Genomic DNA, 20,231 nt, shown 5'->3' with positions numbered 1-20,231 from the left:
CAGCGAAATTAAATGATAACGAAAAATTTCATTTAATAATTTTGTAAAAAAAGAATTCTACAGAAACGTTTGAAAAATTATGAAATTTTTAATTTAACGCTGCTCGGAAAATCGATCGCAAACGGATGAAACACTTCGATACAACGCGAATAGAGGAAATTATACTCAGAGAATGATATTTTCGCGCGAATTTCGATGGAAACGTCGTTTTCAATGAGAAAACCCATATCTTGCACGTTTCATCGATCCCCTGCTCCATTTAAGATCGCCGCTTTTCATTTTAACGCGCGCATCCGTCCGGCCACTGTATCCGGTTGATCATCGAAGCTGTGATAAATCAACGTTTCCATGTTTTAATACATCAAGCACGGCTTTCAGGTTGACCATGATAGCAGTCTGTATCATGGGAAACTGGTACACCGAAGCGAGTCGTAAAGTTCGCTTGAAAAATTCAACCGAAATATCCTGTTACGTTGTCTCCTTGTTTCTCTTTTTTTTCATACATTCTGACGACTGTATATGGCAATAAAATAGACATTTATTCGCGTGTTCCAGGAGACGATGATGGAACATGAGGAAATAAAACGATGGATGTTCGTCGCAAAATGTCTTTCGTTCCAAGGATTTTATTTTACATTGAAAAGGAGATTACTTTGAAAATTGCGTAGACTCCCCCGAATTCTTAATTTTCCAATATTCCGATTTTTATCATAATTTTCAAATTTTCTATTCGATCAAAGTGAAAAATCGCGAATCACTGTTAAACGAAAGGAATAAAAATCTGAAAAATTCAAGTCAACGAACGATAAGATACAGCTCGGAGCTCGTCCATCATTCGCGAAAGGGATCGAAGAGGGTGCAAACTGTTCGAAGAAAATCCCCACAAAAAAGCATCGTATACGTTCTAAATATGGATCCTGATATTATGAAGAGCATCTTTTATCAATCCTGAAAGGACATTTCTTATAGAAACGAGCTTGGACACATCTATTTAGACGCGTCGAAAGGATTCTCTAACAACAGCTAAATTCACAGGTGTCGAAAAAGGAGGACACTGAAAAGATGTAGCGAAGTTTAAAGGATCAAATTTCAACGAGGAATACACCCTTTATCTCGTGAAAGTTCACTGTCGCCACGTCTGGACAGTGGAAATGGATGATCTTTGGACAGTAATCTCGAAAAGTCTTTCCTTTGTCGCTTGATTTATGATCCCTAATTCTGTTGTGTATTACTCTAAGGAAAAATACCGGGACGATTTTTTATCAATTAGCATCGATATTTCAACGTCATTAATTCTCGAGGAAACTGTAAAATTTTCTATTTTCTTTCCTAAGAGAAAAATATCGATATCGCAGTTTCTTTTATTTGATATTCTGCAGGAGCAACTCAACTACCCCTCGGGGGTCGTAAGAACGGAGGATAAAGAAAAGCGCGTCTAATCTTGCGGGACGAACGGAAGCGGTCGTAATGGTAACGCAAATAGAAGTCGTATCGTGAATGGCGATGGAAGGGTAACCGGCGATCATCGAAGATCCGAAGTGGGCCAGTTTCGCGCGTACGTGCGAGCGTATTCTCGCGAGGGATTCACGGTAGCTGGCGCGTATCCGCGGACACATACATAAATGCATTATTCAGGCAGCCGGCAGAGGCTAGCTTGCCACTATGTGGCTGCTGCATTTGCGTTACTTCCACAAGATTAAACTTGCATGCGACACGAGGCTATGAAGTATAGTCGCAGACGGCACGCTCGACATGCGACTTGCTCTCGGACAAAGCCAACACCGGTTCCCTGCCAGCCACCCTCTCCGTCCTCCTCTTGTCCTTCCAATTTTCACTTCTGTTTTTTCCCCGATCCCCTTTCGCGTTTCTTCCTGGACAAATTTCGATTTTATTACGCGCCCCCTCCCTCTGCGAAAGCGATTCGTTCCAGATTTACGACGCGTGACACGATATCTTTCAATGGTACAGGATTTTTCAGAGAACAGTCTTTATTTCCGATGGTAAGATTCGGACCAATTTCGCGGATGATAAAAATTTGTAGATCAGTCGCTCGAGGACGATAGCGATATTTGAATTTACTGCGGCTTCCGGCTGCCAGCGGCATCCATTATACGCGAATCGATGTTCCCGCACCTCGGATATCTCTATGCGGATGTTATCCGTAACAATAAACGCGAGTACAAATATGGGTTTCATGGAACGAGAATGCACGGTTCTTTCTCTCTTACCGTACCGAATATCGACGTTCGGTACAATGAATTTAACGTCTCGTTCAGAAGAACGTGTAATGAATATAAATGTCAACTTGAAAGAATTTTAATTGGCAAGTGTTTAGATCCGCATGAAATTTTATAAAATTTTATAATGATGGAAGACAGCTTCAAATTATCTCAAAGATTCATAAAAAAGAAGAAAAGCAAGAAGGTAAAAGGGTAGGGTATTAAAAAGTTTTTACGTTTTTAAGCGAAGGACGACAGAGGGTTGTTTTCTGTCGCAAGCTGCCTTGTCCAAGAAACTTTTCAAGACGCTTATGATAAGGAATCGAAGTTGGCCCTGTGTACGGATAAACTTGGAATCCCGCTGACCGCAGAGTTCTCCGGTTATTTGCATGCGGTGTGCACATCCCAGCGGAAATTGATCTACCGACTATTCCCATAAAACTTCGCTTTACTGTGAACACTTCATTGGAGGCGAGATTAATACCGACTCGTACTTTCAACCCCCTTTGCGCCATCCGTTACTTTCGCCATGGTTCTTCAAGCTTTCGACCGATTCTCGGATTCTAATTACAAGAAAGTGCAGTCGATTATTTAATTAACCCTTGGAGAACGGACTACTGGGATCCTGACAATTTATATATAAAAATTTAAATATTATTTTCGTTAAAAGTATCGAGTTCTTAAAATTAGAACCAATAAAAATTCTATATATTCTCTAAATTATTATTCAAAAAATTCAACTGCAACCCCGCAATAACCCGAAAGGATGAAGAGGTCCGTGAATGATCGAGGATTCTCCGGTTAAAGTTGCCTGTTATACGTTCTCACGATTCGTCGAATCGTTTCGATGTTCGAGACGTTAAAGGTGGGCCGGTTTCGTGCAAAATACAGAGGAGAAAAGCTGGATAAATCGGCGTAAAGTGTGGCGAATCGATTCGGTTCGTAACGTAGCACAGTGGTGCCTCGCTGTCAGAAATACAAACCGGGGAGGGCCGGGTATTTAAGAGCATGCTACAATGCACGACCACCCTATTCGGTGCAGGTTGCATTATTCAAAAGTATCGGCGCATTGCAGGGCTACGTAAGGGGCTTGAATTATGCACGATTTATTAGCCTACGAGAGACTCCCTCCTCTGCTAGTGATTGGTGCTTGTGTACACAGTATATCTCAATTATACCGGCTGCCCTTCCCCGGCCCTCCCCCTTTTCTTTGGAAAATTGATACTCTCTACATCGCTGCACCGTGTTCGATCTAATTATTAATGCCGTTTTCTGAGCCGAGCACCAAGCCTGTTTTGTTAATTTCATTCATGTCCTGGGTAGGTCTCATTATTCCCTAAATTTTGCTAACTGATAGCTGATAGTACTCCTTCCCACTGCGCTATTCCTTATCATCCCCGTAATTTCAGTAAGAATTAATTCGAGGAATATTAAAAAAAAATGTTCAATGCGACACAGGAGAAAGAGATGAAAAATAAGCAGTATCGCGTAATGGGCAATGAAAGCATGGTCATCGAACCCTGAAGTGACCTCTTTCGCGTGGCATTCGTGCAGTCGGAAGGTATAATCACAGAGAATGCAGAATGCGCACTTTGTCTCCTACCGTAGCGGCGACATACGAACGAATGTCAAAGCAGAAATGAAAAAATCTAATCTTCTTCGAGAAATCTGGCCAACCGTACCGGCCGCAATGTGCGCAAAGGATATTCAAAATACATTCGAATAAAAGACACTCTCTATTTGCAATTCATTTTATCCTCCTAAGTTTCTGTTTTAAAATTATTTAAGAAAAAAAGGATCTTTGTCACGCTCGATCACGCGTAATTAATCTACTGGCATATCGGGTAATATGATTAACAATTTGGAAAGCTTGTTTGTCAAAGGTGGTAGGAGGAGTTCGGAGGCCGAGATAGAGGTGAAATTCTATCAGAAACAGGGACTCGGCTTAGAAGCGGTTCCTGTGCCACGAAATTCGCCGGTTCCATCACGATCGATCGAGAGAACGACCGGTTACCCGCTTCCGCAGGCATCCAGCCACTCTACGGAATTACCAGTGCCGCTACCATCAGATTATGCACCGAATTCCCAAACTTATGCCAGGAATTAGATATAGAAGATTGAACGATTTCGTAACCTAACGACGCTTCTACAACTGAAATACGTCGCATAGTTCTATTCATCTCTAAGCGGATAATTTTAACCACTTCCACGATATTATTACAAAACAAATCAGAGAAATAATCAATCTCCTCCGTTTAATGAAATAAAACTACTCGTATTTTACCAAAATCGGTCCCACCCGTGAATGTACAACTTTATCGTCGACCGGATTAACCGGGACCGGTGTTCAACTTCGAAACCAACGATTTCAAAAAAGCGTCTACGTGTTATGCGGTCGATGACGTATCCGAAAGAAAGAAAAAAAAGAAAAAATACACACGAGCAAAGTTAACGAAGTGGACGAAAATATCTCGCTCGTTACAAATGGAAATTGGACCATCGGCGATCCACACCAACAATACCCGGCCATTTCTCGTAAATCGAACGTACACGTTGTTATTCCCGATATTTACCGTCGCTCGCTTGTTTTGCGCCAATAATTTCGCGACTTCATATCCAGCAGGGAAAATTATTTTGAACGATGTCCGAGGCGTGCGGCGAGCGTCGAAACGCGCTTCCGTATTTGTAATGGCGTTCGCGTGTCCGGGATAAAATCATTTCGTAATATCGAAACACGGTCTAATGTGCGTGACGAAAAATAATATCTCCGTTTACGATTCGCGTGTTTAGCAGAATCGCGTGATCCGACGATCGATCGATCGTATAAGAGATCGATACGGTTCGAACGCGATCGTGCTGTTAATTAGCCAGGACAAATTGATTTCTCGTTTGATACTCGATTAATGGACGGACGCGTGGTTTCAAATTGATCGCGAGAGACGATAAAATAATACAAATACGATTCGAGCTGCTCACACGTCAAGAAACTTGTCGTGTCGTCGTTAATTTTAACCGAGTTCGACAACGTCCGCGACAGATTTCACGCGGACGGCTTGTTGATAACGCGATTAAACGGTGCCGCTAGGTAGCTGCCTCCGGTGCTGTTATCGGCTAAATTATTAAACTGCATTTCACCGTTTCAACACGAACGTGATGTGTACAGATAGGCACTGAATATGTATATCGAGAGAGTGGCTTCGGATCTAAGTCATCTAAGTCATGAATATTTCAAAGACTGTAATAATCTTTCCTTTTTACGATCGAAATTAAACTTGCCTCTGCTGGAAAGGGGTCGGAAAAATTGAACCGGAAAACCGTCAATCAGATGTCGAACGAATCGCGATCAAACAACTCTCGAAACTGTATCGTAGCAACTGAAAACCGCAGCAACGGTACTGTAGTTCCGTTTCAAATCCGCGGTAAACACGAGGAACAACCGCATCAGAAGCAACGGAAAGTATCCACGTTTCATTAACCTGAAGCGAGCCGTTCAATTCCACGAATCGAACTTCCATGATCACCTCTCGGGCGCCCAGAATACATTTGCAGTTGGAAGTATATTCATTGATAAAAATGGGCTCTTTGGACTTGTGGAAAAATTTATGTTAAATCTCCCTTCTATGCCTTCCATTTATTATGTCGAGAAATATTGAATTTTATTTAAGTTTCAATTTTTTAATCAAATTTATCAGCTAAAAGACCAAGAGGTTTTGATATCATTTATAACTGTATAAAAAAAAAGATAAGGAAAGACGAGAATGCTTGAAAGACTGCTATCCAAGAAAACAACTGGTACAAATAATGCGAGTACTCATCGGGTTTGTAAAATTGTTGAGAAATTGAATATGCGTGCTACGTTCTTTTCAATTTTACCTAAGACGTCGTTAACTTTCGTCGTTTCCGTGTTCGAGGCACGCTCGGTGCTTTTATCATTGCTCGCGTTTCATTTAATCCGGCTCTCTCGTTACGTCCTTTTCCACGGCGTTTTCCCTTCTCGAGAAATTCCGAGGAAAGCACGGAGCAACGGTGAAATTTATGGCGGGCTACGGTGCAACGGGACACGTGTCTTTGATTCGCGAATATATTGGGCTGTAACGCATGAAACGTTCGCTCGCAAACCGGGCTGCATTGTGTGGACGAAGCCACTATTTGCCTGCCCTGTTATATTCCGCTGTTGTAGCGAACAACCAGCTTTGCATAACAGAAATTATCTCATTCCCTATCCACTGTAATGCATTTACTACTTACTATTATGAATTGAACGAATAAACTGCCCGCTTCTTTTTCCTTCTTAGAAAGAAAACCTGAATCTCTTAACGCGACACTTTTATTTCCAAAAAGCAGACAAGAAAGTTTCATATATCGGAAGAATCATTTTTAAATATGAAACAGGGGAGTAAATTAAAATTAGAGCTCTCTTCCTGGTCCGCCGTTCGAGGATTAATAGAGCGACTTTTCATTACTTAAAGTATCCGCGTCGAAAAGCTTCATAATTCATTTCCCGACGTGTTTTCCTTCCGGCTACAATTATCTTGAAAATCAACCCTTTGAGAATGAGGTTACTTTGAAGAACCAAGTGTCTTTCGTTTATTAAGCAAATTAAACGTTTCCGAGCGGGTGCTTTGAATTAAAATATCCAAGTTGGAAAGCGGAAAGAAATGTGTTCCACGGTTGGTAAGAAAAAATTCATAATTTCTTTACTAATAAATGATCGCGTCGTAGCCAACGCTTCTGCATGCATCGTAAAAGTGCAGATGCATCTGGATCGTAAGGACAGACGATACTACGTGAGAAAGGTAAAAATTCGTGGGGATGTCTTGGTGAAACGTATATCCCTGGTTGCCAAACGTTCGCTACGTGTTTCGTTTTGTCTGTCAGACGGCGACAGTTTTATCCGTCAAGTCCGAATGAAACATCCTGCGAAACGAAAGCTTCGCCGTCGATCACTCGGTTCTTTCATTTTTTTTCCCCCCCGTTGGTTAACGCGTCGCAAATGCCCGAGTTCTGACTTCGCAAGAAATGAAAAATAGTCCTCGCGGTTTTGATCGAACTCTATCTCCAGAAATTCTACGGTGAAAATCAAATTTTCTTGAGCGAATAAATAAAATTTACTAGAAGATAGCTTAGCAAAAAAGTAAATGAAATAAAATTTGAAAAAAAAACATAGATATGCCACGAAACGATGCGGAATAAAAAAGGGGTTCGTTTTCAGCGCGAAAAATCTCTCGCAACTCCATTTTTTTTTTTTTTTTCTTTTTTTCACCGTCCGTGTAATTCGATTCTCAGACTCGACAAGGAAGATCTGTTGTCGCCGGATGTCAAGGGAATAAAAGTCCCGGTGAAAGGAGGACACGTGAACCGTGTGCACCCCGGTGTTTGTGTATCGATGCATCACAAGAGTCGAGCGAAACGCGAAACATGGAATTGGAAATAGGAGAAAATGGCAGCCAGAAAGGAAGCTTCGATGCTCGTATCTCTTCGACCAGCAACGACAACTCTTTCCTCGGAACCGGAGAGAAAAGATTATGGGTCCGTCGCGACGAGAAAATCAGATTCGGCTTATCTTAATTCCTATTCACCCAAGGGAAGTACGCGACGCTCGATTTACCCTCACTTTCCTCGATCATTTCGACAGGGAAGCTTAATCTTTCCTGTTTCTTCTTAAAATCAAACCCTTTAACCCTTTTTAATAAAAGTGTTCTAAATTTGAAAAAGCATCTAATCTAGTTTATTTGAAAATTTACTGGAGCCTAGAAAGAGAAACCGCAAAGTGTCCCATAAGTTCACGGGTGCATCTGTGTTCGGAGGGAACCGCATAAATTAACAACACCACGGGTAGATGAGCAACGATAAACTGTATTAAAGTATCTTTTGAGTATTTCCTTCATACAGGAGAGCGAGTCGAGCCGTAACTGGGAACTGAAACAAGCACGGCGAATAACTTTCCAGAATTCGTAATCAAGCAGGCGGTAGAATTGCAACGGGTTTCGGTGGAAAAGGGAGAATTTTCTGACCGTCTGCATCCAGCTACGCGATAAATTCTATCGAGACACAGGGACCTCCTTTATTGCTGCCTCCTTAAGGCGGATTTAACGCACCGCGTGCAGTGTACATCGATATTCCACCTGGATCGCACGGTAGGTTTAATGGAGTCTCGTACGGAGAGAGGTAATAATTGTCGCTGGGCTTGAATTAACTCGTCTGATTCTCGAGACTGTAATACTAAACGCAGCCCTGTTAGAGTTAAGAGTTCCCTTATCGTTACGCGATATTATCAAAACTGAAATTTCGATACAAATATAATTGTTGTTGTACTCCTTTCTTTCGGTATAATTTGATTAAATTATTTTGACGAAAATTAAATTATAATTAGATTATTGAACGATGCGTGGAATGCAATGTCATTAACACGGCTTGTCTGGTAAAACAAGATACATACTCGAAATACGATCATGAACTGCGTTGTACCTGTCAAGTGTTACCCTAAGTCCCTAGCGTTCCCCTAATCTAGCAAATCACTCGGTTCCAACAGAGTGATTTCGTGATACATGGAGTTGAAATGAACCCCAAGGGGGAAGAGAACGAGTAATGTATGAAGTCGAAGGATTAGTAAAATTTCGGGGAAATATGAAGGGTAATGAAAGAGAATCTTGAATAAAGTCAAAATTATCAAATACCGAAGATACGAATTATAATATGTTAGAACGAAGATAGAAGAACTTCGATCGGAATTTCGGGAAGCATAGCCAGTTACCGAATCGAATGTCTGTGCATAGCTGCGTTTCAACGATAACGAACCGAGGGTAATGCCATTATACGTTTGCACGGCGGTTCTTCCGTTTCCCCAGAGGTCCTCGAAAATCCCTGAAACGACTTTTGAGAGGGGAAGAGGTATATTCTCCTTGAGAGAGAAGATCGATCGAACGGCCAGTACCTAGGCTACAGGAAAGCAGAAGAAGGGAAAAAGGTTGAAAAGAAACAAATATGCCGAAGATGTAGGCGAAAAGGACAGACGCGTTTGTAGAAGGGTATTCAAACCGCGGCAAATAGTGGAACCAAAGAGTGGCTCCATTAATTAGCACGAAATTGAATTAATCCATGGATCACGCTCGTACGAGCCGAATGACGGTCAAATTAACCATTCATTCGGTCGAAATGGAACTTACGTACCGGAGGACGTCGATTTAACTCAATGAACCGGCAGATAAAGGTAGAAAGGAACGGATAGATGGAACGTGTTAAAAAAAGACCAGGAGATGTAACTGTGTCAGAGAAAATAAAAGGAGTCAAGTACGCGGGAACACTCGTGGCCCACTGGACGAAACCATTGTTGCGTCAACACAGATGTCCACGAGAGCCGAGTCCGAGGCCCATATGGTCGATACTGGAGCACTGGATGCACCGACGAGTATCATCTTCGACTATTAAATACAGCAGGGAGCATTTTAGGGGACGCGGATTCATCGAGGAAAATGATTTGATCTGCTTGAAGAGCATTTAACTTCGAGATCTCAGATTTTTCATTGATAGAACTTGATAGACTGCACACTTTTCTAAAAATAAAATTTTTAATAATTCATTTCACTGTTAAATTTCGAAGGAATTCAAGCAAACGTTTTATTGCACATTTCTGCAGTGGGAAACTGGTACATGCAGTTTCCTCCAAGTTTACTGACTCGAACTGCACAAAAGAGAGTGGGAGTAGGGATAATCGGGTAAATGCAAAAGAGAATCGTGGCACAAGGTACACGGCTCGGCAGGAGACGGTTCGAAAGGGAAATAAAAAGGAGAATAGACGAAGGGTTAACTGTCCAGCCTTTGAAGCAGCGTGGATAATCCTGCGCCGCGTTAGAAATACACTGATACCGGTGTAAAGTTGCCTCGGCATTATATCCCTGACAAAAGAACCGGAGCTATCCGCCTTTTTCAAGAAAGATAAAGAAAGAAAAGACAAGAGAAAAGAAAGACAACCCATTATATATCGCAAATTGCAATTCTGAAATTTTCAATTAAAATACGCTACAAAATTACTAATTTTTTTAATCTAAATTCTGTTTAAAAAAATCCAAAAATAGCAAGAACTATTATTGTTGAAAGGGTTAAGAATGAAAATTCTTTTCACGATAAAGTAACTTCGTTTCACCGTTTCGCGTGAAGGTAAAAAATACAACGACGTTACGTAGAACACCAGGAATTTAAGATTACACCGTGGATTAGCTTTAATCTACATTTTTAATTCAAATTTTTTTTTTTTTCCGCCAAAGAAGCAATCCTCCGGTGGTCACGATTGTCTCGCGTGGCAGGAAACAACGTTTCCTCCCTTGGTCATTTGTTCCGCCATTCAGCATGCATTTTGTATGACCGTAACCGTGTACGGTTTTATTAGAACGCGAGCACGGCAAATCGGATCGCGATGTAACGAATCAAAAATGTTCCAACTACGTGAAATATTAATCCGGCTACGGATTATCCGAACGCTTTCCTTTCTGCTCGCCCTGTGAATAATGGAGTTTGACAACTGAATGTACAAGATGAATCAGCGTAAAACGTTGAAAATTATCAGATTTAAATTATTCTCGTCGAAATGTTCGTACAATCTTTAAGTTTCCAAGAACGTATATTATTAAAAATTGAACACTTTCAAATATTTTCATTATTTCTGCAAAACCTAAATCTGACTTTTGATTGAAACGTAATTCGCATCGGTTTTAAAACTTTTAGATGGACGTGTAGTGTAAACGAAACACGAACTGGTTAAAAGTTTCGCGGATCTTTTTCTGTTGAATAACTAAATTTTCAGCGCTCTTTTTTCCCGATAAACCTCGCTGAATCATTCAGCACACATGTAAACTCGGTTACCATACATCATTTCAGTTGACTGACAGGCGAGAAATGTTGAAGTTAAAACGTGGTCAATTAAAGTCGCGGGAACAGAGACGCGTCGTTTTGGAGCAACACCTTCCTTTATAAAATTCTGTTTAATTTCTTCCCCAGAGAGAAAGCTGACGCCTTCTCTTCTGCCTTCAGACCGCAAATTTTACATGCAAGAGGATGTTAAAATGTTTCATTTTCTCGGAGTGCAAGATATTTCCGGGTACTTAGCTTTTGAGTTCCTTTCGAGAGATTTCATTTATAAATAAAGAAACTGATCAAAGTTTCGGTGCTTGCAAACTTTGAAATGTAAAAAAAATTAAACTTTTTTGAATTCTATGGTCGAATTTTTCTCAATTGCTTCTCAATACAAATCTCAGTGGTTTTATTCGATAATTTCAAAATGCTAGTTTGCTCGTACCCAACACTACTTAATCGATTTTCTCAAAAAAAGAATTTGCAGTCCATCCAATTTTCATGTAATTTCACGCGATGAAACTACATAATAAATGTATAAAACAATTAAATAAATAATGATCAGTCCGAAACAAACACGTGTTTATGTACAAATTAACTGAACAAGTAAATCCTGTAACATTAACATGGCACGGTGACTGGGAATCGACGGTACATACGCAAGCCAGCGCCCAATGTGATACGAATAATCGAATCAACCAATCGAGCGAGCACGGAGTAAATTATGCAGACTACGCAAGGATCATGATTGACCAATTTGATTTCGCATTATGCTCGACGCGTATGAGTTTCTACAATGCACCCTTTAAGGCGGGCAAAATCGATCCCTTTGATCGCTTCCACATTCACGTTTCTCGACTGTAAAATGTGATCGCAAACGAAGCATATGAAACATACGTGCGATTTCTTTCCCTTTAACTATAATTCGCAACATTATTTACCGTCTCTAGAAAAATTAAATTAAATTAAAAATTTATTTATATTTTTCAACTGAAATATATCCTATAATCGCTATTTTGTTCCTTGTATATTTACAAATATAGTGGTTCATGAAAATGCCAGAAGCTCATGATACATTTTTAAAGGAGAAATCTCCTTAATACCGAGACAACGCTTGTACACCTGTTCCAGAGGAATTTTACGAGTGCCAGGACAGAAATGGAAGGTAAATTCACCCAAAGACAGAGAAGATTTACGAGCCGTGATATGTAAACTGCACCGTGACCGTGCATCTACCTGTCCGCGCGAGCTTTTCCGGTGCAAACGGGCGTTTTCCGAAATTTCGCTCAAAGCCAGGTGCTAACGCAGCCAGGTACGTACATCCTTTCACTGAAATATTTCTACCTGCTGCTTGGACTGAATTAAATTCACAGAATTCTGCTAGGAATTCGAAAATATATTCGATCGAATGAAATCAAAGAAAATTATAAGATCGTCTTATTGCGAGGGTGGAAATTTTTATTTTTGCAAATTGTAATTGTTTAACGCGACGTGCCCTCCGCCGGCCATAAATTCATGGAAATTGCCAGGAAACGATTTTATGCGGGGGCAGGCAGTTCAAGTCGAAGCCCTCAGCCATTTCGTACTCTCGATTTAAAAGTCTTAGAAGTTGCGGAATGCTGGAAAGCACGCGATCAAACCTCGGCTCGTCCACTCGAAATCGTGGCTCGCGTACCACGAATGTTTCCCTAAAGAAACCATACCTTCCGACAGCTACTTTTATCCGAAATATTAAAAGCCACATTGTTGCGTATATCGAAGCTGGATTTGGATCGTTCTCGTCAGATAAACGTTGTAACTATTAACCTATCGAAACCATCAACGAAATAGCCTCAATTTTCTTTAAACTCTTCAGAGTGAAATAGCTGCACGCCCACGGCTAATAAGTACGGGTAGAATGGGTCTGAATTGAGTCAAGAATGAGAGCTTCAGTTGGCACTATTCAAAAATTCGCAGTAAGAATTGCAACGATTTTCTAATTCAATCTAATTAATTTCTAACGACACCTTCGTCTAACACAGAGGGTGTTAAGAATCATTTTTTTTTCATCCCCAATCAATCTCTTAGATACTGGAATTTTTATAACAGCACATGTAAAATGTTGAAGTAAAAGGAAGAGAAGAAACGATGAAACTGATGTAGTCAGCCAGCAACAAGCAAGCAAAGTGGAAAAGTTTCTCGCTTCTTCTTCTTCTTCTTCTTAGTTATCCACACAATTTCAACTGCTTCGGATCAGCAAATTTCGCAACGAATTCCGAGATCCATGCGAGAAGTTTTCATGATGGAAGATTGGAAGGAGCCAGGGCATCGACAAGGAAATAATCAGTCGCATGGAAAGTTGAAGGTAAGTTTCCAGGTAACAGGATTTTAAGGGTGAAGGCTATTGTCGACGAGAAACCTCGGAGCACCGTGGAAAATTAGGAAACGAAAGGACAGGCTAAAATCTTGTTAGAGATTGTCATGAAAGAATCTTTATTACTCGGTGCGAACTACCTGACGTCTTCTATTCAAGGTGAAATCAACACCGAAACTATTCAGACAATGAAAGGTATGGACAGTTGAAGGACAATTCGTGTAGAAAATTTCTATTTCCAAATCGGTCATATTTTAATCAGTCACTTTGGGTTAAAAATATTAACGAATCATTTATGTATTAACATTCCCCAAACTGAAAGCTTTAAATTGATATACCATAAGTGCTACTTTCATAATACCTTTAAGTCATGAAATCGCATTCAGAGTTTCTACGTTTGAAAATCTGCCGTTTGATATGCAACACGCTTAAATTTCGCGGTATCAACGCGCAAAATCGGGGCTGTCCGTTCGTTCTAAGGCAAGTTCCGTCCCTTTTCATTTTTTTTCCAGCAAAGTATTCGTCGACCGACTCTCCCTATGAATCACCGCTTAAAGCGTCGCGTGCGTCAGCGTCGAAATCATTTTTCATGTCGTCGCTTGATTGATACAAACGCGATCTAACCGTGGCGAAACCTGGAAACGAGACACATCGTCGACGAAAAGGGAGAACCGTCAAGGGGTTGAGAATAAAAGGGGGTAGAAAGAGAGAAGGGATCGAAAGAACGAGGCGTCCAGCCGGTTTTTACGCTTCGTTCCTTTTCCGCGAACTCGAACGAGGATCCGGAGAATGAAAACGTCACGGCTGCGACACCGGGCGACAAGGTGGACCTAATTAAGACGGTGAATTCGTTCTCGATGCTAATCACCGCAGCCGTGTATATTTTAAGCGTTCATTAAACGCTTCATTGTACCAACCCGCCGAGCGTGGCTGGGACTTTTAAAGGGATTACGAGACGTCAAAGTTACACGGTGACCAAGAACGGAAAAGGTTTCCAGCACCGGGTCGCTCGTTCGTTCCGCGTTCTGCATCGCTGAAGAACGTTTTAACCATTTCGACATGGATGCTGCCTTCCTCGAGATCCCACGACCGGCCATCTTTGTTTCATTCCGGACGATCGAACGATAATTGCAACTTGAAACAGTGTATCTTCTCGAGTGCCTTTAGAATTTCAAGATAAACCGGAGTGTAATCAAAATTGCGACATATTTTTTATTCTTGCAATTTATTACGAGCGAAAGTCGAGAAGCTTCTTTAGCTAGAGAGCGTTATAAATTATTTATGAGAAAAGAAGATGCAATTTTATCGATCGTAGGTGTTGGTCAAGGCGAGCACGATTTCTGCATAACGATTCGCAATCAAAGGCAGAACAAATTATTATTGCGTTCCACGTTCGAACGCAATCGTCCGCGATTCGACGATCGATAAATACGATTATTACAGAATTTATCAGAATGTTTCCATGCTCGATCGAATAATCGGCGAACTGCTAATTCCGCGGACAACGAAAATCATATCACGATATTCTATTAGCAGGACGCTTTTCGAAATCGCCGAATGCACACTGTGTCGAGGGCAATTAAAAATTAATGAACCCCTGGACGCGCTACGAAATATGTGTCCGAGGTATTCATTCATTTATTTAACGATTTAAGCTTCTGATAATGAACGACCAAACGGAACCATACGTCTATTATTGAAACACTTTCTAATCTTCTAAATTAAATTATATTTGTATCACAAGGGAAATACAAGAATACATTCGTTATTTAAAATACTATAATTGATTCGTGTGAACTGATTACTATTTATTAATCTATAAAATCTATCAATTTCTAAATGAAAAGATCAATGAAATATTAACGAAATGTTTCAAGTATCGTTCACTGATTCGCGTTCATAATAAATGTAACACGACGTGATCGATTCGAAAATCTACCGATTGACAAGCGTTAAACCGTTTCAGGTTATTTCGTGAACGTCGGTTATCCCGTTTCATGGTGGACGGCATTTTGCCATAGGATTAACTCACCATTGCATCCGTCAGTCATGAAAACAACAACCGTGCACAACCTGTTTCGTACCGAATGCACTCGGTTCAATGGTTTCACTCGCGACACGTGTTCGACGAAACGCAACGAACAAACCCGTCCATTTTGTCGGGTTCATTCTCTCGGATGATTTCACCTGATCGTCGACGAAAGAAACGTGATTCGCCTGTCTACGAAATAAACGGAGATAAAAGCGTATACCAGGGGAACCCAAACTGAACGATTTACTCGTCACCCAATTCGTATTCACACCTCTTCTTTTCATCAACCGCAACGTTCTTTGATTTATTCAATGACACAGCAATTTGGTAAAACAATTTCAAGATGCTTCGAAAAGAATGGAGAACAGAAGGATTCTATTTTTAATTATAAAAGAATTAATAAACTTAACATTTTTAGAAAAATTGCTGAAGAAAAGGTAATAGAAATGTGTAATTTCTAATGAAAACAGAGGGATTCTATTTTTAATTATAAAAGAATTAATAAACTTAAAATTTTTAGAAAGGTTGATGAAAAAGAGGTAATGAATGTATAATTTCTAATTAGCCCCGGACGGCGGACCATGGAGAGAGCCTGAATTTAAAAAACCGAAACAAACAAACTGATGAAAAATAAACAAAATTCTATCAATTGAACAACTCACTTAGAAGCGAATAAAAAGTTTCTCTCGTCATCTGCGTGAATTCGATGTTGCGACGAGTTGCAATTTTGTTGAAAATGGAACGATAGGAAACAAGAGACGTGGAGTCGAACAAATAATCTGTAAGTTACAGCCAGGTTCTAGCGAGTGAAAAACACGCGCCAATTTCCACGTGCTGCAATCGTGGCGAGCTGTAACACGCCGCGTTGACTTTGAAAAGCAAAAGCAACTCGACGAAACAACGCTCGACGCGGAAATAAACCCCCATTTTCGATGGAACAGGCGGGCCAGCGGTGCTTTTTAACAAACTTCAACCGCCCTGTTGGCAGGTATTTCTGCGAATGAAATGTTTTATTTGATCAACGCTTTTGGTGCGATCGCGAAAAGTTTAACAAACATTTCGCGTTTTGTTGCTACAAAAATTTGTTACCACGATAAAAACAGAATTAACGAACATAAAGGACAAACGAGCTTGGATAATTGAACTTTGGAAAGCTTGAAAAATTGATTCTTCAACTCGTCAAAATTGACCCCGTATATTTACGACGTTGGTTGGTCATTCGAGGAACACTCTAGGAGCAAATAAACGTGCACACTCATGTTCGAACAATTTCAGAAGTTGGTCATCGAATGGTTCTCGAGGATGGGGTTGATATGAAACGGGGGTTGGCTAAAACTTTCATTCTTTTATAGGGGCTTTGCCTCGTAATTTAACGGCGTGTATTCAAATGCTCGACGCAATAAATCTTCTTGCCTTTCGTTTATTAACGGGGCATCCATTATACGCGGTATTTCGGTGACCTTAATAATTCTTTCAATTTCATTCATCGAATGAAGTTGCGCTACTCTGCTTTCCGATACGATTTCACGGCACAAAAGCATCATGAAACAGCACTTATGATACATCAATTTAAAAGTTAAAGTTTGAAGATGAAAACTACATACGGTTCTCGTTAATATTTTCAATATAAAATAACCGATCATTCGTTGAAACATAAAACAAAAAAATATTTCATTTCATTTATTTTCAAATGAGAGACGAATTCGAACCACGTTTAAGAAAATCGAATTTCACGCGAAGATCAGTGGAAGGTCGAAATTTTTGTAAATTCTGTGCGGAGAACACGAGTCGAAATTCGATCACGGATCGATCGGTGCAGGTTCTCTAAAATCTCGCGAAAAAAAAAGAACGGAGGGAAATAGAGGGGAACAAATCGAATCTATGTTCGCGAAGTAGCGACGCAGAGATACAGCGAGACATCGCCTAACAATACGCTCTACGCCCCATTGAAAGGATTTTCACGACACCCTAAAGTGGCCGTTGAAATCTCGTTAGGGGGCGAAAATGCCGGTCTGGAAAACGCGTCACCCGAAAAGCCACTCGTTCCACGTTTTTCCTCCTTCGTCTCCCTCGCTAATTTACACCCCCTACTCGTCGTTGCCTTTTGGTGCATCCATCGACAGGGAGACAATATTGTAATCGTTATAAGAGAAAAGGTATTGAAGATAAAAATAAAATTCAAAGGAAAAAGGAAAATTTTCAAACACCCCTATATTCGAATAAATATCACGATAATCAAGCATTATCGTTTACCACGTGTTATCAGGAAAGGTCGTTCGTATTCTATTTGCATCTCGTATAAATCAAGCGAGTGGCTTTTCGCACGTATACGTGGCCAAACACAGTATCAGTTAATAACATAGTAGAATAGAACGCATTGGTCAACATTAGATACACACGACTCTCGTGTCCCCATCGACAATAGCTGCGAACCTTACGCTGGAACTGGTCGTTGTTCCATGAAAACGGTATTGTGTTATGGTTTCCAAATAAATCGCGGCATCGCTGGCGAACGGTAATGCTACCACTATGGCGTCGAATCAATTGGAATGGTAATTTAGTGCCGATGTTACTCGGATTATACGGATCGAATAGCATTTTGGATTTCTATCCCTGTGCACCGACCGGCCTATACAGAATGTTCGATAAAGTTGAAACTAATCTTCTACTTATTCAACAAAAAGAATCTTAATAAACATGGGTAGAAAAATGATTAATTACAGAAGAGATAAAAATTCTCTCATGTACAATCTCTATGGTCTGAAATTATATCGTTTCATTTTAAAAAATTGTTACACGAAGCTTGACCTTAATTTTCTTAAACATTCTGTATACCATTGTACGCGTACCTGGGAATTTATACAAACAAAATTGTTGGTCCTTTAATTCTTCCCGAGGCAAAAACTTTCTCGTTAAGCAGCCTTAATAGGACCGTGTCTTACGCCAGCACCACGCAAACAGTTAACACGTGCCCTCCCTTTAAACTTCTCGCGAACTTTTCGTCGCTAAAACAATTTAGCCGAAGAGGTTTAGGCGAGCGGATAAACCTAGCCGAACTTCACGACGCCATAGTTTTGCTACTGTGGCTGGTAATACCTTTCACGCTTCGATCGTTTGATAACAGGTACGATCTTTCTCTAATTAGTGGAAGTACCAAATTGAAGAAATAAGGACAGAGAAATTTTGTCGCTTATACACGGTACGAGAATGAAAAATGCTTAATAAATATCTTTTGATATACTGGGAAAGTATTTCGTAATTCGTCACGATAAACGCCAATGTCAGATGCAAGGGTCACGTGACACAAACAAGCACGCTATACGAAGTACATTCGACCGCTTCCGTTGACGCAGGAAAGTTAACGTTCGCTCGAATTACCTACGATTTGTCTCGATTTAGAGCAATCATGCACTGCCGGACGTAATTTGTCTCCGTATTTCACCTCCACGTGCGATTTGACGCGGCCACGTAACGAACGAAAACACGGTAATTTGGACTTTTTGTTGCGACGAAATATCGATACGTGACAGGGTGTAAAATTCCGGAGAAAAATATTTAACACGCGACCAGAGTCAATGTACGAAGGTCAACATTTCTCGCGTAATGGAGGAACAAGATTATCGTAAGTGACAAGATGACAGTTAAAAAACTTACCGAATTGTCGATCGCCAGAGTCCACACCGAGACACCACCCGCACAAGTTGTTGTATCTTCGTTGAAGTACCCAAGATTTCACTTAATTCATGACCACTAACCGAAAACGATGTGCGTTCGCTCGCATCTAAAATGCAACTTGAACCTTAGCCCGCGCTTTAGTGACTGGCGTGCGGCTAAGAGTGGGGAGAGGCTTCGCCGAGCAGCCATGTATACAAAATGGCCGCCAGATGGCTGACGTGACCGAGCAGCCTGTTCTGAAGAACACATCAAAGTCGTACTCTGTAATAACGACATCGTACCCATGTAGAATATTGTAGAGACCGACTGTATCATAAATATTAAGCGTTGAAAGCAAATTCCTTCATACTTACCAATTTGATTAGCTGCTTCAAATAATTGCGACGAAATACATTTGACACGATAGAAATAATAAAACTAACGCGCAATTCACGTGATCGAAAATTCCTCTGAAAACGAAAACGATATTTTTTACATCATTCAGTGATGAAGTCTGAATTTATGTCCTTATATACTCACTTCGTCGTATGATACTACTGCAGCTCTGTTCTGACACCATTCTCTTGTAATAATAAAATGTTTTACCATTTTCTGTACAGCGCGAAACGTTTAAACTGCTTCTACAAAGAAAGCAATATTCCACTGCATTAATTTCCCTGGCCACCGTCAGGTGGCGCAAATAGTACTATTTTCAGAGGGCATGATATATGGAGTATAAAAATATTACTAGCATAATATTTTAAATAATGAATAATGAATTGCTTTATCACACAATCATATGCAACTTTTTCTAGTTAAAAGAGAAGAGACGGGAAGGGGTGTTTAAGTTATACCTTTCTCCTTAGTGCTGATTGAGCTCTCGCTAGTTCTCCCTAGATTGTCGCAAGGCAGGTAATGAAAAAGTACTTTCACTACGTTTATTCTTAACCAAAAGAAACTTACGTTAATTCGAGTTACAAACGTATTAATTCAATGTATAAAGAACACGGTTTACCTTTAAATTTACCGCTGAACTTGACAAATATTAGAAGCTCTCGTAAGATGGCGACCATATTGGCGATCAGCGCGCCTTCCCACTTGCCATACGATCATCGGTACGGCAAGC

General features: G+C 40.5%; 1 protein-coding gene across 1 annotated transcript in view; it reads right to left on the bottom strand.

Moving 5' to 3' along the window:
- Positions 1-20,208, bottom strand: part of LOC114872922 (connectin-like) — a 174,862-nt gene extending 154,654 nt beyond the window's left edge. The window contains exons 1-5 of the mRNA XM_029180680.2: positions 20,121-20,208; positions 19,960-20,048; positions 19,646-19,746; positions 19,480-19,575; positions 19,106-19,387 (exon numbers count right to left, since the gene is read on the bottom strand). The gene's annotated coding sequence lies outside the window, so the exon portion shown is untranslated. The remainder of the gene's footprint in view (positions 1-19,105; positions 19,388-19,479; positions 19,576-19,645; positions 19,747-19,959; positions 20,049-20,120) is intronic.
- Positions 20,209-20,231: the final 23 nt, after the last annotated feature.

This window comes from Osmia bicornis, chromosome 7 (assembly GCF_907164935.1).
Source record: "Osmia bicornis bicornis chromosome 7, iOsmBic2.1, whole genome shotgun sequence".
In the NCBI taxonomy this organism is placed as follows: domain Eukaryota; kingdom Metazoa; phylum Arthropoda; class Insecta; order Hymenoptera; family Megachilidae; genus Osmia; species Osmia bicornis.
Note: the sequence above shows the minus strand (reverse complement) of the source record. Positions and strands in the feature narration are given on the sequence as shown.